Below are 23,707 nucleotides of genomic sequence, written 5' to 3' on the forward strand. Positions count from 1 at the left end.
TGTTACCGGAATGAAGGGGTGCAGAGTACGCGGCAGGGCTGGAAGGGGGAACAAGGAAGCGGGGTCTTTCCTCCGCCTGCCTCTCCCCGCCCCCCCCTCCCCCAGGTAGCCGCTCTCGGCACAGCCCGCACCCCGCCGGTGGCCCCCGCAGAGACCCGGGGGCCGGCAGGCTCAGAGGAGCCCGCGGCGGCACCGAGCCCCTGCCCGCCCCTTGGGCGGAACGGCAGCCCCAGCCCCTCCTCGGCCGGCTCCGAGCCGCGCTGCCCGGCGGGGCGGGGCCGGGGTGGCGCGCGTGGGCGGGGCCGGCGCGCGTGGGCGGGGCCGGCGCGCGTGGGCGGGGCCGGCGGCGGGCCCGGCCCGGCCCCGGAAGGTGGGTTTATTTCCGGCCCGCGCGGCACCCTGGGGCAGCTGTGGCGGTGCGGGGAGTCTCCGGGAGCCTGGAAGACTTTCGGGCCGGGACGTGTGGCGGCGCGCTGGGTGAGCGGTCGGGCTGAGGGCGGCCGGGGGCTGGTGGGCGAACCTGGGCGTGACTGTCGGGCTGCGGTCGGCCGCGGGGGACGTGGTGGGTCGGCGCTCGGCCGCGGCAGGAAGCGCCGGGTGCCGGCGGCGGGTGGGCTAAGCCGGGCGGGCCGGCCCGGGATTGGCGGGGCTGTCGGCGGTTCTCGTCTCCCCGGTAGTGACGGTGGCCAGCGGGCTGCTCACGGTGCTGCCTTTTTTTTTCTCGGAGCTGCGCCGCGACCTCAGCGAGGAGGCGAGGAGCGGCGGCGGGGCGGCCCCGGTGCTCGCTTGTGGCGGCGGGGCCCGGGAGAGGGGTCGGCCCGCGCCGCCCCGCCGCCCACCCGCCGCCGCCGCCTGCGGGCTGCCCGGGCAGCCGCCGCAGCCCTGCGCGGGGCTTTGTCTTTCCCCCAGCCGCTGGCCTGAGCCGTGGCAGCCGGCTGGGGCTGCCGGCCCCCGCGGGCCGCAGAGAGGCTGCCTCGGGGCCTGCGGTAACGCTGTCGCGGGGGTGGGGTGGGGGGGGGGGGGGGGGGGGGGGGTGTGTGGCTCAGGAGCCTCTTCCCGCCCCTGCGAGCGGGCAAGGAAAAGAAAAGAAAGCCAGCGGTGGAATCCACACCCTTCGCCCCCACCTACTGATTTCTCTAAAAAGTATTGCAAGGGGCAAGCGTTTAACTACCGGGAAGGGTTGGGAGGCAGCAGCTCAGGTGTCTGGCTGATCTGTGTCTTGATAGTCAGCTCCTGGGCTGGAGCAGCCGAGGGAAAGAGGCCTTTTGGTTTGCTTCTGAGTGAAACAGTACTCTATTTTTTATTTCTTTTTCCTTTATACCTAGGTTCATCCAGAATTGTACGTTGACAAATCAAGGGGAGATAAATTGAAGATCAATCTAGATGTTATTTTTCCACATATGCCTTGTGCTTGTGAGTCGGACTGCTGACTGTGGAGGGATAACTTTTGTACTTGCGAGTGCTGCGCTGCGGCTCGGGCAACGGCCGGGGAGGAATTGTCGGTCCCTCGTGGTTACGCAGCCGGGCCTGCTAGGCGCTTAAACCAGCGCGTCCGGTCGGGCAGTATTATTTTTCTACATTGTAAATGAACCTGAGGTTTAAACCCACTTACATTTCTGTATGGTGGTGTACTTTGTCAGAGAGCTCAGCCGTACTGATGGAGCTGGCACAGGGTTCCCTCGGGACTCCAGATTTGGCTGTCTCGTTGAAAGGCTCCAGAGCCTGCTTTGGAAGCCACTTGACAAGGCACAGCTTTGCCGTGATTTTTATACCGGAATTCCGACTGTAACGCCAATGCCACGTGTTAGCCTTTCTCCAGCAGCTCTTAAAAGCAGAATGAGCCTTAAGAATCTGATTACCTTTTAACTAAATTAAAAAAAAATAATTGTGGGATTAAGTGACTTCAAGTCTGACTGGGTATTACTGCTGTGCATGTTATCTGCCTGTCTACCGATCGTTCCTGCCTCTTATTCTGTTGTGGTAATTCCTTTGGGTAATGCATTGGGCTCTGAATGTAGTGCATCTTGACTTTCCTCCTGACCCCCTGAGATTTTACCGGTCTTTGCCTTCCTCACGTTTCACAGGGCATGGGAAGGCCAGAGAGACTGGAAGCCTCAGCTGTTGCGTGCAGAGAAGCTGTCAGCCTTCTAAGAGAGCATGTAGCCAGCAAGCGCATCGTGGTGCTTTGGTACCGAGCTGATACCACAGGCCTCAATCTTTTTGTGAAAAGGGATCACAAGGAAATGTGCTGACGTTGGAGGGGGAGAGGTGGCGGGGGAAGAGGTAGGAGGCAGCTTTCAACCAATCTTAGGCTTAACTCCTGTGTTCCTGAGAATGGTTCTGGGCTTTGAGGGGTTTGCTTTTGGCTTTTTGCCTTAAGTGCATCTACCTTTCAGGGTAACGCTTTCTTAGAAGTTGGAAACGGTCCTTCTTGGGCACCAAACCAAACCCCGTACCTGGGAGAGGGCCATTTAGCGTGCTGCACCGTGTGTTTTATTCCCTGTCGTGTCCTAGCCGTACACGCTCTCCCAGTTTGGCACGTTCTTACCCTGCTGGCCGAAAGATTGTGTCTTTTCATTTCCTCAGCTTGTCACAGGCCATAACAGACCACTTTCCTTGCTCGCTGCTTTCAGATTTGAGCATCGATGCCATGGATGTAACAGGAGAGCAGCAGCAGGACGTAGAGCACAAGCCGTTTAAACAATGCTTGGATAAGGCTGGCAATCGTGTGACTCCAGAGGCTGAGAGACATGATAAGATGCTATTCTGCCTTTCTTGGATGGATGCTGTCATAGTTTTTCCATCACCTTATGCCTGCTGTGAGGTTCATGGAAACAAGTGATGGCTGAAATCAGGGTGTTTTAAACGCTACAAACTCTTGAAGAGTTTATAGGAAGCTAATCCATTACAGTGGCAGATCAGACAAGCTCCTCTGTGTGTGCGTGTGTATATATATTATACTCGGTACTTTTGCAAGGCAAGTCTTTGCCTGGTCCCTCTGAAATTGGGACAAGGACTCATTGATGCATTTCAGGAGCAAAGCTGCTGAGCAAATAGGCTTTTCCTACCAGAAATCAAGCAGCTGCTCTGGCAAAACTTGACTTTGGTTGCATCTTTAAATCCTAGGAGGCTGACAAATGGGACGAGCTGGTTAGAGGAAAGAGCCTCTCTCCAGGGAATGCTCCACTGACTTGACCCTTAAGCCTAAACTTGCGTCTTACTATGTTTGCTTTGTGTATGTTAATGCATACCTGATAAATATATTTCAGTTGATATATCAGTGTGTTCCACGTTGGAGTAAGTGGTCCTTGGCTACATAAAGCTCTACTCTGCATTTTTTACATGTTATGACTTACTGTTTTACTTCGATACAAAGCAGGAACAATTCTGGTAGTGTTGCAATGTAATGATAATACTGTCCCGACTTTGTTTTTCTAAAACGTGAGCTCCTTATTATCTGTTCTGGGAGATACTGTAGTTCTGTGTATTGGCATGAACTAAATTTGCTGATTTGTTGTAACTCAGATTTAACTTTTCTGTTCTTGAAGCTGAAAGACTAAACTACGCCAAGAGTTGAACAGTGGGTAGGGTACAAGACCTTCTGTTGTCATGGGAATGTGGTGATTGCGTTCTTACTATTGTGTCACTTAGCAGCCTTTCTGTATTCAGTGGCGTTACGAATGTAGTGTCTGGGGATAAACCCCACTTTTCTGTATCTAATTCTCTGTTAACACACATAGGCCTCCTGCCTTACGTTGCCAGCCTCGACTGGGATTACTTGGTCTGAACCGATTGCTCTCACTCCTTATATTATCAACAGAGAGGAAGGAAAACCTGAAGGGAGCAAACCATCTCATCCAGAAGAGGCATTTTGAAAGCAATCAAGTTCCATTGCATGCAACAAGCAATTTCTTCTGCTGTCTGGAAAAGGGATGTGGCTAGTTGGATTTCCATAACCACTGTGGCATGTTGGATTGGAAGTGTCCACCCATCTTCATGAAACTCTATGGTTATCAGTTTCTATTAGTAACACTTGATGTTCAGTCAGTTATTTAAATGGCAACTATAGCAGTATTGACTGTTAAAGGAAAAATTTACACAGTCATAGGTACCACTGGGCTTTCTTTAGTCACAACTCAGAGCTGGGCCACCACCCCAGTGAGTGGCAGAGAACCAAGCGATACAGCACAGCTTATATACACTTATCAAACCATTAGTCAACATCTGAAGTTTGTAGCAGTTTCCTTTGGTCCTGTCGGTTCTGCAAATCCATCGCCTGACTCTGTCCCAGGTGATTCATCTCCTTGTTTCCAGGCTCTGCCTTGGTTCCAGGCTCCTCCTTGGATCGTGATCTTCTTTCTGCCAGCTTTAACTCACACACTCCTTCAAGCGTGCTTAGTCTTTGAACAAGCAATTCATATACTATTTTTTCTAAAAACGCCTGCGTTTCTGAGAGCACCTGTGTGCACAAATTGGTCGTCTATTGTTTCTCTGTTCTCCCACTGACTGACTGGACTGGGTTTTAAACCAGCCTTGGATTAGGGCTACGCTAGGGACAAGGCCTGGTTCTGCCACTTAGCTGCTTCGGCACTTTAAATTTCTTAGTTAAAAATACACTTTCTTTAACATTGACCTTAAACTTAACAAAGCATACCTAAATATTATGGAGTAGTATGTGGAGGCTTTTCCTGATCATAGTTACACTAAAATAGTTAATGGCTTAAAGATTTGTGGTAGGTTGCATTCTGTGCCGGGATGTCATCTCATTCATTTCCATTGAATGACAATAGAGGATTGGATTTTTTATGGGTGGTTCTTACTGTTTCCTTCCTTTTAACATGGGCAGAGTTTTCCTGTGTCATGTGTCATATCTGCATGCAAGCTGAGGACCATGTTAACGGCAAGAAACTTTGCATGTGGGGTTTCATGTACTGCAGTTTCTTTATAGTATCCAAGCTGTGTGCAGTGCCTCTGGGTGCTCTTTGAGACAACTTGACAGGCAGCTACTGATTACATTCAGAAAGCTGTTACTGGTTGCTATATCTTGAAAGATTCCGTGTGTTGTACAGGTGTTCTTCAAATGGCAGGAATCATGGCTTTGACAAAGAGTAGAAATTATTAAGCAGCATTCTTCCTGACACTATCTTCTAGTGTAACTACAGGAACAAAACCCATACTGGTTGAATTCCTAAGTGTACTTTCAACTTGTTTGAATGTTGTAAGCTGTAGAAATTTAAGTCTCATACCGTTGTTTAAGAATGGGTATATTTTCCTAAAAGTTTTTATTTGCTTGATCATAACTACCATAAAGTATTTGATCAAAGAAGCGAGGTTAATGATTGATTTTCATGCATATTTCATGCTTTCTAATTAAAATCTCTTTTTTTCTGTGGCTAATACAGATGTCTTCAATACTCACTTCTGTCTACCTGTTATACTTTCCAATCTCAACAAAGAGGGTCCCGATAACATTTTGTCCCCTCGGCAGTGTCTGACTTATCACCTGCCCTAGCCTTAGTTATCCAAGAAGCCACCTTTTCAAGGCTTGTAAGAGGGTAGTGCCGCGGTACCTAGAGAGTGAGCCTTAGAGGGCTTCTGTAACCCAGAAGACTTGGTCCTGTCCTTCAGGATTTGTGAGTGAAACAGCCTGGTTTTAAGGGGCCTCTTCTAATAAGAACCCATGTTTTTCAAAATTTTAGACGTGCAGTTCCTTGGCTCACTTATTCCAAGCTCCAAAATTCGCAGACCTTTGGTATTTGTTTTGGTTCTTGGAAAAACAAAGGTCCTGTTTGAGTTTTCTGGAGGCATGTCTTGCCCTTTGGCGGGTTTCAGCTGTCACCAGCTCTCATCTGCTCTTTTACGAGTCTCTCTGCAGCCTTCTGCACTTAAGAACATAAAACTCCATGAGTTTGTGCCCCAGCTGTACTGCAGCTGCGCATTCAACACACAGGTGGCACAGACACTGGCAGAATTGTAAAGTCGTGACGAAGACAGAAATTCCTTGGAGATTTCTAGTAAGCCAGTGGTTAATGTGTGTGCAATGTCAGCATCGTTTTTTCTGGAGGACTGAGTGTCAGTTTTCCGCTTGGGAGATTCCATCTCTGATCTAGTTCCACAGCAATGTATAACTGTGTTCCCTACGTATCTTGGGGCAGAATTATGCGTTAGGTGCTGTTGTCTGCTATTTAAAATGTTGTTTGTGTAACAGGTCCTGTATCAGTTGCAATTTGCTGTTTGGGTCTGCTTTAGACAAAGTTTCAGCAAAGCCTTTGTGCAAGTAACATCTGAACAGTGCTCCAACAAAGGCTTTCAGGTGGCTGGTTCTTTCAGTGGAGGGTGTTCTTCAGATGACAAATGCTACTCTGCTTGATCTTACTTTGCAGCTCAACAGGCTCTGCATTCTTTCAGGTGAGCTTCGGGTGCAGGATACGCAGCTTCTGACACAAAATCATTTCATTCATGTGTAGAACAGTTTCTGTGCATAGAGCAGAAGTACAAGATACTGTTGCTAGACATGCCTCCTCACTTTGAATCCTATTTTGTCTTAGAACTGGGGAAAGAAGAAGAAAAGGTGTTTGATCCAAATACTTTAGATGCTGATTGCTGTGAAAGCTGTTATGGGGCAGAGTCAAAGGACATTAGGTAACCTTTACATCTTCTTAGTGCTTGAATCCGTACAGTTAATGTGGCATACATGGGTTGTCTTTTTTTTTTTTTCCAAAATGTCTGTGAAGATTTGTGCCATGAAATCCTCCTGGGCACCTGTTCAGAGAATGGTGCGAACTGTTGTGTTTTAATATGCCTGTGCTGCACTCATGATTGTTAAGAGCATGTAGGGTTAGGTTGTCTGTTTTGTCTGCACGCCTGTTTAAGGGCAGTAGCACAAAGACTGTATCTCAGCAAACAGAACCTTTTCTGGGATTATTTGGTGTCCAGAGTGGAGCTGTGTAAATTATTTTGCCGTTCTGTGAGCTGTCTTGGAATAAAACCTGGTCATGGCTTTGCCTTCTCGCTTCTGCTGCAGGCTTTGCATCCTTATGGGAGCAAAGACCAGACACCTATCACTCACACAAACGATGGGTGTCATTCAGTGTTTCTCATTCATTTTACCTGCAAATTTGTGTAAGAATGGATTCGTGACAGTCCACAGGTTCTGGACTATCCTTTGCTATTATTGTCTCTGTACTAACTTACTTAGATCCATCTGTCAAGTTGCATCCTTCCCCAGAGATGTTTCCATCTTAAGGGATTTATGATTCCAGACTTCAATTTTTATTTTTTTTTTTGTCCAGCACAACACGGAACCAAGACAGACAGTTGTTTTTTCTGGTGACCAAGATGTTGTCCGGAGGTAGAAGAGCAATGAAGAAAGTTTTCCATTAACCCTTCCTGTGATGTTGGCAGTCTTGCCCTAAAAACAGAGGAAGGGAGGAACAGAAACAGGCAGATGCTTTGTTCACGTGGGAAAGTTCTAAGATGCTCAGAGCTGTGGGACACTGATGTCATTTCCGCAGCAAATTTCTTTGCTGAGGATTGACTTGGCTGTCTGAATGGACAGCTAAAGCCCTCTTCAGACTTAAGTGCTGCATTAAAACAGCTTGTATCCTCGTGCCAAAATCTCAAAAAGTATGTCAGGAAGCTCAAGCTCCTTCAGGAGCATTAGATCACCTTTCAGTGTTTAGACCCTGTTTGCATCATTGATTTGTTGAAATAAGATCCACCAGGGATTCGAGTCCTGAGCTGGAGTGTCTCTGTCTCGTTATAAAGATGAGGAGATGATACTTGTGCTTTTGTAGGTGTTGTAATACTTGTGATGATGTCAGAGAAGCATACAGGTGACGAGACTGGGCCTTCAAGAAAACCCGGATAGCATAGAGCTGTCTGACAGTCGACTGCAAATGATGTGTGTACTGTCTATGGATCAGGCATCACCAACATCGTTGAAGGTAACTGGACTATTGGATACAGATGCAGATGTCTCTTTCCTAACGAAACTGGCCTTCCTCTTGACCTGTAATCTCCACCATGCAAGGAGTTGTGGGCCTGGGGGGAATCGCAGACAGCCTCATGGCAGCAAAATTGGTACTTATCACCAATACAGAAGGACAAAAGGCTGCTGTTCAACCCTATGTGACTGTGGCCCCTCTGAATTTATGAGGAAGAGGCTGTTTGTCACAATGGGGAGTTCAGATAACTATGGATTTTCACTAGGGATCGCTGTGTTGCAGGGCATGGAAAGACCCACAATGGCTTTGAAATGGTTAACAGGAAAGCTGGTCTGGCTGGATCAGTGGCCCCTCGATCATGAAAAACTTGTAGCCCTGCGAAATTTGGTAACAAAACAATTAGCTGCAGGTCACATTGAACCATCTTATAACCCATGAAACACCCAGTGTTTGTAATTAAGAAAAAATCAGAAAAATGGCAATTATTGCATGATTTGTCAGATCAATGAGGTGATGGCAACAATAGGAGCATTACAACCAGAATTGCCCTCACCTACAATGATCCCCATGCTATGGGAAATTGTTGTGATTGATCTAAAGAATTATTTTTTTACAATTCTGTTAGATGTGAATGATATGGAAAAGTTTGCTTTTACAGTTCTGTCAATTAATCATGCTGAACCAACACAGACGTATCACTGGAAAGTGCTTCTGCAAGGAATGAAAAATTCACCCACCATTTGTCAATGGTTTGTTGCTCAGGCCTTGACCCCAATTGGGGAAAAACATTCAGCAGGGTACTGGTATCATTGTATGGATGATATCCTTTTGACTGCTCCAACATCTCCAGTGTTGTCAGCAATGGAACCCGACACGCGAGTTTCACTGGAGCAGTACGGCCTGCTGTGGCGCCAGAGAAGGTGCAATGCACCGAGCGGCCATGGCTTCACTTAGGCACGCAGGTGCTTGGCCGAGCTGTGCAGCCACAAGTGATCCAGTTAATGATGGAGGTAAAAACCTTGAATGATGCACAGAAATTAGCAGGAATTATCAATTGGATACAACCTTATTTAGGCCTGACTTCATCACAGCTGAGGCCTCTTTTAGAACTATTAAAAGGGGACACTGATGTTGCAGCACCGTGGTCCTTAACCCCTGAAGCAAAGCAAACAGTTGAGATGGTGGAATGGGCAATACAGGACAAGCATGTTTGGAGAATTGAAATGACTGTTGCAGTACAGGTATTTGTTTTAATTGATGACATGATACCATTTGCAATGATTGTACAGTGGAACTCTGATTGGGAAGACCCACTTCATTTATTGGAATGGGCTTTCCTGCCTTGTCATAACAGAAAAACTGCTCCTGGCCTATTTGATTTATTGGCACAAATCATTATTAAGACCTGAATGAGATGCTCAGAGCTGTTGGCAAGAGACCCGGAAAGAACTGTATTACCTGTGCAGGTAGACTATTTTGAGTGGTGTCTAGCTAACAGTTCAGCATTGCAAGCTGCATTGACAAATTATACAAGACAAATTGAGTATTATCTTCCCTTTCATCCATCATGTAGATTGGGAAGTCAGATTCGTATTGGCCAGAAACAACTAAATCAAAAGGAACCTGTGACAGGTCCTACAGTATTTACAGACGGGTCAGGAAAGACCGGAAAGGCAGCTGTTGTCTGGTGTGATGCTCGTCAATGGCAACACATACTTGAGCAACAAGAAGACTCCCCTCAGATTGCTGAACTTTGTGTGGTTACTTTGGCATTCCAACAATTTACTTGTGCAGTGAATGTTGTTACAGACTCTGTATATGTAGTGGGGTTGTTACGATGACTGGATAAGGCAATCTTGGGGGATGTGCGTAACGCCTTGTTATTTGGTGTGCCGCAGCTATTATGGCTGACAATTCAGAAAAGATCACAACCATATTATGTTTTGCATATTAAAAGCCATACCACTTTGCCTGGATTTGTGGCAGCTGGTAATGCACGGGCAGACCAGTTGGTCTCAGCTGTAACAATGGGACCAGTGCCTAAAGTGAAACAGCAAGTAATTGAATCCCATCGGTTTTTACACCATGGCTTTCGTGCCTCAAAACGTCAGTTTCATTTAACAACTGCAGAGGCCCGTTCTATTGCTGCAGCCTGCCCTGACTGTCAGGGCCAACACGTACCTGCATATTATGGTACGAACCCTAGAGGTCTGCAAGCTTTGCAGATTTGGCTATCTGATGTTACCCACATTGGAGAATTTGGTAAATTGAAATATGTGCATGTGTCTATTGGCACATTTTCATCAGTCATAGTAGCTACCACACACACATAGGGGAAATAGCTTGTGATGTCATTTGACATTGGCAATGAGCTTTTGCTGTATGTGATGTTCTGCATCAAATTAAGACCGATAATGGTCTGCTTATGTTTCCATAAGTGAAAGCTTTTTTACAGCTTTGGGGGGTTACCCATATCACTGGTATCTTTAATTCTCCTACCGGACAGAGCATTGTGGAATGTGCACACAGCACACTCAGACGCTTTCTTCAAAAACAAAAAGGGGGAATGACTGGTGAATCCCCTGAAGCATAGCTTAATAAAGCCATGTATGTGCTGAATTTTGTTAATATAACCACCTATGGTTCACCACTTTGAGTCCCTATGTAAAATGACCACTGTCTCCCCTGGCGTTAAGGTTAAGGTGAAAGGACCTGCAGAGCAGTTGGTGGTCACCTCCATGTGATTTATTAACCTGGGGAAGAGGGTATGCATGTGTCTCCACAGATAGTGGCCCCCGGTGTGTTCCTGCTCGCTGCATTCAGCTTGCCCTGGATGATCTACAGAAGTGATGGCTATTATCATCCGCCTGCACTACCTGATACCGACGTCTGGCTCATCCTCACCAATGCAACCAATCAATCTACACTGTGTGTTGCCATGACTACCCCAGTGAACCCATTCTGAACATGCCTGGTGGACATTCCTTTCACTGAGATGGAACGGGATTCATTGTATAATCATACTGTACAAGGGGCTTGCGTCAGTCCGGGCGTTTGGGAACTGAAGTGGTGGTATGATGCCACCTGGTGATCAACAGGGGGTGAAGGTGCTCAGTGGTAGAGAAAGAATGATTCAGGGAGCGGGCTTGATAAAATTCAGAACTTCCCGGCCCTCCCATTAAGAGCCCCAAGAACTGGAATTATTAGGAACTGTAAAAGCTCCCATGTGTTTTTATTTAAAGTTTACCAGGTGGCCTAGTGACTCGAATGAAACAATGGGTATTGACTTAACTAGTAGCTCGACAATCTATTGAAATGAGTCTGCATGGTGCAGTTATACTGCACCTAGAACAGTCAAATCCAGTACAGTCCTTGCTGGCCTTTTGAAAAACACATTTTTGATTTGTGGGAACAGAGCTTGGATGGGAATTCAGAGTAGGGCAATAGGGGGACCTTGTACATTTGGTAAACTTTCCTTTCTTCACCCCAATGACTCCACGGTTAGGATGTGGAAACAGCAACACACTCGAAAACAGTGCAGTGCAGATTTCTCAACAGACTGTAATTCTCAGGTTGAGTTTTGGAATGCAGTACAGCATATATACTTCCTTCTTTAGTCCCTTCTATAGGAACAGCACATGCTCTTAATTCACTTAACAAGTTAGGTTGTTGGCTTGCTAAAGAAAGTAATGCTACAAACACTGCTCTTTCTGGCTTATTAGCAGATGTTGATTCTGTTCGTCATGCATCGCTACAAAATCGAGCTGCTATTGATTTTTTTCTTGTTGGTACAGGGACATGGATGTGAAGACTTTGAGGGAATGTGTTGTATGAATTTATCGGATCACTCTGAGTCAATATGTAAAAGTGTTCAGCTTCTGAAAGATGAGTGAAGAAATTACAAGTAGATGATGGATGGGATTGGTTGAATAACTTGTTTAAAGGATGGGGACTGTCAGGGTGGTTGCTGTCTCTGATAAAAACCGGGTTGTTGATTTTGTTCATTGTTGTAGTTGTGTTATTGATGTTGCCATGTCTTGTGTCTCTGCTGCAATGGGCCCTGCAGCAGAGAACACAGACAATTTTTGTAACACAAATAGAAAAAGGGGTAATTGTGGGAAACCTTAGCTGGTCTGAGGGATCGCAGTATGAGCTTAGCCTTGAACAGATACCCGTGTACCCATGAAAAGTCTGGGAAGTCCCAAGAAGAGCTGAGTTAACAAGATAAAGGAACTGCCAGATGTACAAGTAGAAGAAGTGTATCACGGATGCATCAAAGAAAAGGCCATCCAGTCATGAACTGGTGGTCTCTGAGTGAACCAATCGTGTACAGACATGCACTCTTAAGAGAAAATATAAAAAGGTTTGTAAGAGTGATAAACGGGGCCTTTTGGCTTTTGAGCACAATTCTCTGTATGTTGTGTCTGTCTCAACAATGACAACCCATGATGGCGAAGCTGACAGAGAAACACAGGTAAGAGACCTTTCAGTCCATTTCATTCACCCTCCATTGATTTTTGCATAGCTTAAAACTCCATCCTCACTTAGACATGACAGTGCTAATGCCTGAAAGCCATCCAAGCCCCTTCCCAGTCAGTGGAGAGGAAGAGGCACTCCCAGATGCCTCGCACTGTGAACATCTGAAAAGGATTGGGGTTTTTCTGATATTACCTGAAACTTTTTATTCTACTATCAAGATGAAGGGAACTGGTGTACTGAGCAGAAGTCTGATATAATGGTTCTCAGTTCAGAAAAATTTCCTCAAAGTCTTTTTTTTTTTTTAACAGGAAGATGATTTATATAGCATACGCATCTCACCAGCACCTACAGCAGTACCCACACTGATCCAAACTGGTTACTTACTCTGCGTTTACTATGGCTTTTCTGCATGTCATAGTCAGTATGGAACCTCTTTCTTCTTTCCGGGTCCTCCATTAATCATAGGCATGTAATTGCAGGGGAATGGAGGGGGTTGCAGCTGTCCCATATTTTAGGATCATAATGAGGGACAGCCAATGTCTATACCTTTAAATGTATTAACATGTGCTTAGGGATGTAGTTTTTGTGTTACAGCAGCTTGCTGTACATTCTGCCTGTGTAGGAATGGATAAAATCTTGGTGGTTAAAAGTCCATCTTTAGGTTTATAAATTCAGTACTTGTCTCCTAGTGTTGCCATTGAGCTCCTTAGAGCACACTGCTCTAACGCTACTCAATGCTGCTCAGTAAAAGTATCAGCATCAAACTCTATTCTGTAGCCAACAGGGGTTATTTAGTTGTTAAATCTGTTAGTCGTCACCTCTTAATAATTACATAATGCATACTTATCTGCTATGATGAGTATTATGATAATTATGAATTAGTTTGTATTAGTTAATTGTTACTTATCTGACATATTGGTATCTGAGCTCATGCTGGTTGTTCAAATAGTTTGCCTCATTCTAGGTCCTTTACACACTTTCTCACAGGAGTTTGTGCCATCGTTGGAGGCATATTTACAGGTATTGCACCTTTCAGTCTTTGGTCTTTCTAAATCATAAACGTTTGCCATCTTACTTTTTCTAAAATCTGATAATAAATCCCTGTTTGATGGGGAGAGATGATTTCAGACTTCAGGAGGGGATATAGCATGTTCTGTAGAGCCATGGGAGTGGCATCAGAGTATAATGCAGACTGTCAAGATGCTGTGGATGATGTAAGACCTATCATAATATTTTACTTTGATGCTCTAAAGGACATTTTGTTTTCAAATAATGCAGTCTTTCACATACCATATGAATGTATCTGTACTGGTTTTTTGGCCAGCTTGGGTCTGTAAGCAGACAGTTGCTTTCACGTGGAACTAAAGCCAGTAGAACCTGTGAACCCAGGTTGCCATGAGCATAGCCATCTCAGAGGTCTCAGAACGTGTTTCCAGACATAGGAGCTCCAGTGAGTGCTCTGCAGGGACTAAAAGTAGCCTTCACAGCTAGATGGGGTCCCATAAGGAAAGGCTGTTCCTGCAGAACCGTTGGAGTGTCTGGGCTTCGTTCTCAGTGTCTGCTCAGCATCATGTGTGTGACACAGCCCTGCCTTGGTCCAGCCTTGCACTCCAGGTAATAACCCAGGGTGCTCTGAAACACAGTCATAGATGTTCACGTGGCTGTGAAGGGCCAGTCTGCAGATCTGGTCAGCAGATCTTACTGGACCTGAGAAGTCAGATTCTGTATGTATCGTGTAATACCTTTGTCTGCAAGGTTCTCCCATCACCAGAGGTGTCACAGTGCTCAATAAACCTGATACTATTAAGCAGAATTTCTGTCTGTAATAAATTGGTCATCATTAATTCTACGGCTGACTCAAGGACAGGCTTTCAAAACTTGTTTTCATGACAAATGCAAGTGCCCTCTGGCACTGATTAACTTTGACAGCCAGTTCATGCTGCCATATGCCATGTTCTGAGTCTATATTCTAGAGGAAAGATGAAATGGTGGCCAAGGCAGCCAGTAGCATCCTAGCTTGTATCAGAAATAGCGTAGCCAGCAGGACTAGGGAAGTGATTGTCCCCCTGTACTCCTGCAGTGGTGAGGCCACCCCTTGGATCCTGTTACAGTTTTCTCACTGTAAGGACATGGAGGTGCTGGAGCCTGTCTGAAGAAGAGCACTGAAGCTGTTGAAGGCTCTGAAGAACAAGTCTGATGAGGAGCAGCTGAGGGAACTGGGGGTGTTCAGCCTGAAGAAAAGGAGGCTCAGGGGAGACCTTATCGCTCTCTACAGCTCCTTGAAAGGAAGTGGCAGCGAGTTGGGGGTACCTCTCTTCTCCCAAGTAACAAGTGACAGGATGAAAGGAATGGCCTCAAGTTGCACCATGGGAGGTTTAGATTGGATCTTAAGAAAAATTTCTTCACTGAAAGGATTGTAAAGCACTGGAACAGGCTGCCCAGGGAAGCGGTTGAGTCATCATCCCTGGAGGCATTTAGAAGTTGTGTACATGTGGCACTTTGGGACATGGTTTAGTGCTGGACTTAGCAGTGGTAGGTTAATGACCGGACTTAAAGGTCTTTTCCAGCCTAAAGGATTCTGTTCTAAAGACATCAGCTGTGTAACAGTTTTTGTGTTACAGGGTCAAATTTATTCCATGGGTAGAGGTAATTTCAGGGCAAGACAACCACAAAAGGCAGTCATCTGAAGTGTCACTCAAAGACCTGATAGTAAGTCCAGTAATTCTGTCTTCTACAGTAATAAACAGAAGACTCAGTTCCCGTTTTAGCAGCTACTCTTTATATAGTATGGAAAAGTGTGTCTTTGTGTAGGGCCAAGAAATCACTTATTCCTTGAATTGAGATGTTGAATAAAAGAACAAACAACACGAATCTTCATAAAGGCACTGAAAATACCTTTAATTCTGGTCATGGACCGGACTGGTACGTTTCCTTTTCAAACCATTCAATGCCTTTATTGCTGCGCTCTGCTTCTGACACTGCTGCAGTTATTTAGGTCCCGGCAGGACTGGCTGGCATTACGTGCTGTAGGAGGAGCTGCTCTCTGCCTGCAACGCCTTCAGGACTTGCGAAGAAGTGGCAAAGCACCGTCACCCCGGCCACAAGCCAAACTCCAGCTCCCCTCCAGAGTGGCAGCTGCCTGCGTGTGAAGCAGCCCCTCTGCCGGTAGCAAGCCCCGCTGCCTCCTCCCCACACTGGATCTAGAGTACAAGGATAATGAGCTGTCCTAGACAAAGTTGTCATTTGCATAGAGATGCACAGCATCCCTCTTTTGCTAGCCGTATATGCAGGTATTGAGTGTCTCTCACACATTCTTCTTCTGTATGACTAGCTAGAAAGGTCATCACAAACTGAAGTAGAACGTCCTGGAAAACTGAAGTTTTGCAGATCATTAGAACAGTTTGCCCATGGTGTTACTGAGTAAATATTAAATTAGGCTCTAGAACTATCGGATGAGGTAACATGCTCATTCACCGCACGAAGATCCTGAGCAAATCTGTACTCTAGATCCCCATCTTCATCTATTCTGTGCTTACTTACAGGTAAAATTGGGCCATTATACAGGCTTTGGCATTCTCTGAGAATTCCTTTTTTTCAGGAAAAATTCAAGTTGTTCTTGAATGCTTGGGATTGCATCTGCAACAAATAGGACACTGTTTAATGGAGGGGGGAGTCCCTCCTTTTGTTTTATTACCACCGGCTCTGCCGATAGCAATAATGTCACATCCTCACTCGAGGTACTCCACAATTCCCAGGGAACTGCTTCTACTCCTAGTGGTATTTCAAAATGAGGTTCTTCATTTTTTAACACATGCACAATTTCAGAACCCACAAGGATTAGCTGAATCCTGTCACGTGCTAGAGATACCTGAGTACCACGTCATGCAGAAGGCCTCTCCCTAATAACGATACAGGGGAACAGGGACAAATGACAAACCTTTCCCATCTAACTTTTCCAGTGAAAACAACTGGAAGGGGTGGCGAAAGGTATTCCACTTCCTCACCTACTACCCCTTTAACAGTAACTTTTTCTTGTGATAAAAAATCGAATAGAATTCCATTTACTTTTGCAGCGATTTGTCCGTACCCCTTTCCCTCTTGTTCCGAGATTGTCGGGCGCACGGTGCGTTCCCGTTGCCTGTGTCCTGAATTTCCACAAAAACACATTCTAAACTCTCAGAGTGTAACCGAGACTGCCAGCTAGGGTCCTGCTCGGGCCCCCGACGCACCCGCCCTCCGCCGGGCCGCCGCCGCCGCCGGGCGCGGAGCCTCCCCTCGCCCCCCCCAACCCGGTCCGTACAAACGACGCGGCTCCCGGCGGCGGGGCGGGGCGGGGCGTGCGCATCGCGTCCTGGCGGGCAGCCGTTGGCCCCGCCGCGCGTGGGGGAGGGCGGGGCGTGGGGGAGGGCGCGCGGGGATTGGTGGGTTCGAATTGCGGCTGCGCGTGGTGCGGCGATCGCTGCGGGAGCCGAGCGGGGCCCGGCGCCCGGGTGAGGTAGGGGCGAAGGGAAGGGGCGGCCGGGGCCCCGGTCCCTCGCCGGCTGGGGCGGAGTCGCGCTGGGTACGAGGAAGGGGGGGGGGGGTGTGGCGCGGGGCCGCCTGGCCCGGATGGGAGCGCCGGGCCCCGCCGCCGGGCAGCACCTGCTCCCGCGCCACGGCTTCTCGGCCCTGGCTCCGCTTGGCTGTGGCGGCCTTTGCGGCCGGGCCGCTGCCGGGCGCCTGCGCGTTGCGAACAAACGCGCTGTACCGGGGGCTTGGGGGAGCGGCTCGCTGTGCCTGGGGCTGGCGTCCCGGCGCGGCGCGGCGTTACTCCGGGCGGCCGGCGGGCTCGCTGGTCTGTGAGCGCAGCAAGGCGGCCCGGCCCGGCCCTCGGCCGCCGGCTGGCACCGAGGGGTCGCCCTCGCTTCTCTGAAGCCAGTCGGTAGCAAAAAGGCGTCACGTCAGGTATCTTTAATCAGGTGTGTTGTGCGTAACAAGATAAGTAAGGATGGTAAATAGCAGATAAAAGTTTAAGGGAAGGGGAAGGAACGAAACAGGTTATTAATACAGCAGAAGCCAAAGGACCAGCAAACGTACTGTGAAGTGTATGGGGAGCCAGCTCTAAACCCTTCAAGAATTTGAGGTAGACGTTGTGTTTTAGCGTGTCTACACTCAAATTGTACCATACCTAGTCTTACTTATCCACTAGACTCTAGCCTTTGCTGGTCTACTTCCTTCCCCTTTTGCTTATTCAGACTTTCAGTGGGGGGAGCATAGTTGGTCAAGAGTTCTTCTTTATCCCTTTATTGCCCTGGTTGCAAAGATGCGGATTTTACCTCACCTCGAAGCTGTGGCTTTTCTTCTGCTTTAGAAGCTTTTTTTCACCCTGACGCGCAGTTCCTGGTAGGTTCTTGCTGGCGGGCTGCAGGGTGAGTGCATCCTGGGTTGCCATGGAGAGCTGCAAAACCATCTCGGAATTTAGAAGAACGTGCTGAGTCTTGCATCTCAAAAAGACCAATTAAGAGATTCTGGTCCCTCCTTAAATTTTGTCTGAAAAGTTTACATCTTTTAAGTCGTAATTTCATTAGCACAGAAAATGTCGGGAAAAAGGGCATCATCACAGTGCAGTCTTTGCTTATATATTTTTATTGTGTTCAAACTAATTTATTGGCCTCTACCAGTGTTCCTTCTTACTAGTTGCATTAATGATTACCCAGACTTCTGAACTGTGGGTGTGTGTCCCTCTTTGGTGGGAAGGACTTGATACTTTCAGTTACTTCCATATAAAGCTGGGACAAAACTTACCTGAAACTTAAGGCAGCTTTATTGGACTGGAAGAAAACTCTGTGGGTCTTCTTGGTTGCTTTATTTAAATGCTCTTGTAACTCTTTCAAGCATCTTAAAAACTACGTAGGATTGTACATTCTTGCTACTCTTGCTGGAGAATTACTTCAGAACTTGATGGTTAGAAGGTCAAAATAATTTTTGAAAAGGTATTGATAGGCACCTTACCACTTTATTATTGTGCTCTTATTGTCATTTTACTTTACATTGTTAATATTTTTTTCTTTTTTCTGAGATATTTAGAGACAACATTTTTTTCTTTGCTTGGACCTTTTGGTAGTTAGCAAGTGTGTCTCTTAAAACTGTGAATGTTGAGAAAAGCATTGCAAAAACATAGAAAACGTGGGTTTTTTGGCATCTTCTACAGGAGAACAATTTTGAAAGCAAGTCTTACCTCCTATACAATGCCAGGATGTGAATATGTTCTTTTTATGCTATAACTATTTCTAACACCATTTTGCAACCTTTTCTTGTTAGCAGATGACAGCACACCGATTTTCTAAAGCAGTGTTCTTCAGATCGCCATGTACAATGTGATTTGTAAAGCAGCTTGGCTCCCCACTAGTTAGGAAGGAAAAGTTTTATTAAGAAATCAGTGGTTTTTTTCAAAAATGAATGCTACTTGTCCGTAATTTTAACTGTTTGACATGTGGGGAATTTTTCTTGCTTTACAGTTTATCTGGTTTCTGCTGTTTTGCTTAAAACAGGATTGGTTTTAGTTTCTCCTGATTTTCCACTTTTTTAATTTAGTAGTGAAGATACTTGTACTTTTCTCTTTTTGTCTGTCATTCAGGTTTTTTGTAGCAGTTGTGCAGTTGGTTTCACTTTCCACAACTTAGACGTTCCTGCCCAGATCTGGTAACTGGTCTTGCTTTTAGTAGCTTTTAAGGTTAACATGGTAATGAAATTGTTTATATTTAAGGAGTAAGTATTGATCTCATGACTTTTTCAAAGATTAACCTGTTATTGCTATTACTATTCCTGTGAATGAAAGAATAGAAATATACTAGGTGAAGAAAATCTTAACTTTTGTTTAGCCATTTAATAGTAAGTCAGCTATACAAATGATGGTATGTAAAAAAGTGAAGTATTATTTTGTGGAAGACCACAATGTTAGGCATGTAGAATACAGGAAAAATCGAAGTGGAAAAACTGGTTAGAGATGGTCTGCAACATAGGTAGTATTGAACAAATGATGAATGTCGAGTTGCCTCTTGGGATTCAAATTTGGCAGTGTTTGAAGAACATGGTTCTTGTTCATGTAATAAAACTTTTGCGTATTAGAAACCTTATACCAGTAGGAAAGACAAACTTTCATGCAGCTGAGTTATAGAGAACATAATTGATATATGATCTGCAGAGAAGCCCCTCTAAATCTTTTTTATTTCTTTTCCCCTACCATTATTCTGCTAGTATACTGTCAGTAATTTTGTTCCTTGTATGCAATACTTTGGAGTCTGTACCTTATTAGAGGACAGGGTACACTATTGTGACCAATTGTATTTGCATGGTAATCTGTATGTATAGTGGATAAATCTATGGGCAGCGGGGGCAAAATGGAGTCTAGTTCAGTATGTCACGTAGACTGAAAAAAAATGCATCGACTAGCTTCTGAATAGATTTGCATTTGAATCCCAGATGTTAGAATAAATATGCAAAGCAATTTGCAACTTGGCACCTCAACAAATACTGTTGTCCTTAAATCTACATAGGTGATGTGCTATAAATAAACTGTATCTATGTCTATAGGAAGTAAAAAGAAGAAAACGTGTTCTTCTTACAAGAGTATGTGTTTATCCTGCACTGTACAGTTTATACAGGCTGTAGCCATATGTTCAGCTGTGGACTTGTAATAGAGAAGACAGTTAATACTTGGGAATTGAGGGGCACAGGTGATGCGCAAAGCAATGCTGCTGGCATTAAACTGTCATGGATCATTTTGGTTGTGTAATACAAGGTCTATGACAGCTACATCTGCTCCTTGCACAGTAAAAACTTGCTGGAGTGGTAATGAGTTCTTTATGCTGACTGCCTGCTAAATCTCTGAACGACAATCACAGTATGAAATAGGAAATTTGAAATAGCAGCTATATTGCTTTGCTTAAGTTGCAATTGTATTTTGTTACCAGTGATTCTAAGGACTTTTTTAAAAAAAATTATGGAATCTTAAGATTAATTTTCCCCTATCTCTGTAAGATGCTTGTGCAATCAGTCTGTCTTCTTTCTTTTACTTATGAGGATTTCTTTTTACAAGATGTTACAGGCCAAGAAGGAGTTAAGCAGAACATTTTATTGGAGAGATTTGCGATCTACTTGCTCTATCAGCTTAAGTGCAAATAGTCCACATCTTGTGCTGAAATTTTTTTCCCATCTGGTGTTCTTTCACATCGTATAACATGCTCCATTTCCCAAACTGAAGGTACTTGGGTAAATCCCTTGTTGGTTAGGAGAGTTCTGGTATATGTTAATTGGCATGATGAGATTGTCCCTAATAAGCAGAAGGAGCAATGTTTGAATTTACGTTCAGAACTTGGTAACAAAGCTCTTGCTGATTCTGTGGTAATATAATTTCCACTTACACTAAGAATAAAAGGGTCACAAGTTACAGGTTTGTTGTGAACTGTCATTGAAGTCTATTGTGGCATTTAAGCACTTTAAAGCTGCGTATCTCATCTGCAGTTGTGGTATGCTTGGAAAGAAGGCAGCATGATACTTGTCTTCAGTCTATGGATGACAGTATGTTTTAACTTGGAACTTGTTCTGATAAAAAATAAAAATGCAGGAATCGTAATACCATGATGTATCAAATATGTGAAAAATTACAAGCTATTCTGACTTTGCTCTTTTTTTAAGGCAAAGAGAGGATGTTATTTTTGTGTCTTCTACCTGAAATCTTAATCGTGCTGCATTTAGAGTTAGCTTTCAGTTGCCTGATTAGTTTTATTTTGGAGGTGCTGGATTCTGCTGGCACTTCATGTTCTTTTCCTTTCTTATTTTGTCATAGTGTAGGATTGCCTTACTTCAGGATTTAAATAGATCGCTTACATAAACTATCTGCAGGAATATCCTTATAATAAAAATGCTTGTGGTTACTTGTGTTAGCTACACCCAGTTCTTCAACTTGCACACTGGACAGTAATTACGTACATTTAAGTAGCAAGCTGATTTCCAGCTAAATACTGATTCTCTTAGAAAACAGATGCTCTGTTCTGGAAAGATACTCTTTGATAGAGGTACTGAGAGGTCCACCTTTGCATCATTGAACACTGATAACAATCTAATATGTGCGTTTGTTGCTGCTGCTTTGTGTTACTCAGTGGAGTCATGTGTGCTAGCTGTTAGTTTGGTTTTGTCTACAATACATTTTAAGACTGCAAGTCACTGTATGGCCTGCATCATTGCCAGATGCCTTAAATACTTCTATTTGCAAACGTATACTATACCTTTACTATGCCTAACAGGGCACCTTTGCATTTACTACAGTTAATAGAGTGGGCCTGAAACTATGACAGTACTCTGAATATACTAGCCATGAGGATGGTTTTTTTTTTGGTCACTTAGGTATTGCATCATTCTCCTGTGTTGCTGGCATCTCTTTCTGTTCTTAATTATTTCACTTTAAATAATGTCTTTACTTTTCAATCTGATTGCTGGGTGAAAATAGGTTGTTTAGTGGGACTAGAGATACCAGATTCTGGCCAGAAATTTGAATGTTCCTTACCTGAAAGTTTTATGTTTTTCTTTAGTTCTTGGTATGATACATGTTTCTCTTGTTGCATAGTGTATATGCAATTTTTACCTACTGCTTTAGTGTTTTGTATAAAAGGAAAAGAAAATAACCCAGTAAGAATGCTGGTGAGCTGCTTCTGTGGTTCTTTCTGACTCAGAGGCGGGAGATGCTTCTGGATTCAGTTATCATGGTTGGTTGGAGTAGGTTTTTTTTATAATCTGGCAGAAATAACTTGTGTCATTAAGACTGCTTGTGTTTTAAGGTTAGTAATTGTGGATAATATTGAAAATAACATTAGGCAATGCTTACTTGTTAAGAGGTGTTCACACAACCTGCACAACAGAAGGGAAAAAATGAAGAAAAAGGATATACAGAGTTTAAAATGCTTGCCATGTTGCAGACCTTTAGCATTACTTAAAGCCCCAAACACTATTAAACTACGTACTCCACACAGAAAGGAAAAAAAACTCCTCCTAATCTACAGAATAAGTGGGAAATATATACAGGTAATACCAGAAGGCATGTAGAAATGCTCCTAGACTGTTGTTTGCCTTTAACAGAACGTTGTGTAAGCCAGGGCATCTAGTCTGCTATGCCAAGAAGAGGTGTGGCGAAGAATCAAGAGGAATTAGTATATGCGAAAGGGCACAGAGGAAACGAACCTTCTCTTACATGTTTTTAGAACCCACAATGCAGCAGGGTCCATTGGGTTTAGGTAACCAAAGAAATAAAGGAAACCTCAAACAAACAAATGTTTTTAGAAATAGGATGATAAATACCTCCACTGTTGCTATGTCTGTCATAATGCAAGGCTGTATTAGCAATTAGATAATAAATTATGGGCTCTGCTCTGGACCTGTGTTCTTCTAGTGTGGAATTCAAGTCCATGCTTTCAGCTGTGGGTATGGTGAGATCCTCACTTCATTGTGAGCAAAATTTGTCTCAGAAATGCAGGGCACCTGTTGTTGTTTTATTATTTTTTTAAAATAATCTCAAGATTTAGAAGGATCTCGTTGCTAGGACATTTTTAAATCTTGTTTAAAACATATAAGTAGAATTCTGTAAACTAGTATGATGTATAATTATGTATTTAATCTTGTAAAATAGTATGTTGTATGCAGTATTTTCAATACTTTTGTTTCATGTAGTTATTAATATTTTCAATAAAATTATTTCACAGTCCTACTTTGGGTTGTTCTGTGCATTCTTGTACTCCTTTGTCAGCAAGAGGTTTCTCCTCCTGTAGTCACATTGGCTGAATTGACGTAAATTAAAATACTTGGACAAAAATTCTTTTCTTCCATTTGGCTAAATACAGTGCTAGAAACAAATTGGGGAGAGAAGTGTAGAATAGAATCAGTTGTATCACTCAGGAGTTTGTGACAGATGATAGTATTTGTGTAATTTTTCACTTATCAGTTATTTTAATTTTTGGATGGAGGAGTGTCATGAGTGCTATAGCTCCTATCATTAGTATTTTTCTACTCTTTATAACCTCTGTGCTTCTGTTGCCTGTCTTGAAAAGACTGCTGCTTATACTGAAGTAGTGAAGTCTTGGGCATTAGCTGACTAAGAGAGATGAAATAATTTCATAGATAATGGAGTCAGGTTACTGTTTCTCAGTACAGTGGTTCTGTTCTTTTGATTCATAAAAGGTATTTAGCTAGGCACTGACCGCTTCTGGTAATAAAATGTTTGTCTGGCCTTATGCTGTCAGTTACAGTTTTTT

At 44.5% G+C, this 23,707-nt stretch overlaps 1 protein-coding gene and 1 long non-coding RNA gene across 3 annotated transcripts in view; both read left to right on the top strand.

Moving 5' to 3' along the window:
* Positions 1-370: 370 nt before the first annotated feature.
* LOC129737212 (uncharacterized) lies at positions 371-16,479 on the top strand. 2 transcript variants are annotated; one of them, XR_008734779.1, is made up of 5 exons: positions 371-477; positions 1,326-1,413; positions 2,085-2,283; positions 2,634-13,445; positions 15,413-16,479. It is a non-coding gene; the product is annotated as an uncharacterized LOC129737212 (long non-coding RNA). The 2 variants fall into 2 exon arrangements; XR_008734778.1 differs by lacking the exon at positions 15,413-16,479 and having other exon boundaries at positions 2,634-14,238.
* A 334-nt stretch (positions 16,480-16,813) lies between these two features.
* GPSM2 (G protein signaling modulator 2) overlaps positions 16,814-23,707 on the top strand; it is a 30,925-nt gene continuing 24,031 nt past the window's right edge. Inside the window, exon 1 of the mRNA XM_055725090.1 lies at positions 16,814-16,920. The gene's annotated coding sequence lies outside the window, so the exon portion shown is untranslated. The remainder of the gene's footprint in view (positions 16,921-23,707) is intronic.

Source organism: Falco cherrug, chromosome 12 (genome assembly GCF_023634085.1).
Source record: "Falco cherrug isolate bFalChe1 chromosome 12, bFalChe1.pri, whole genome shotgun sequence".
NCBI classification, from domain to species: domain Eukaryota; kingdom Metazoa; phylum Chordata; class Aves; order Falconiformes; family Falconidae; genus Falco; species Falco cherrug.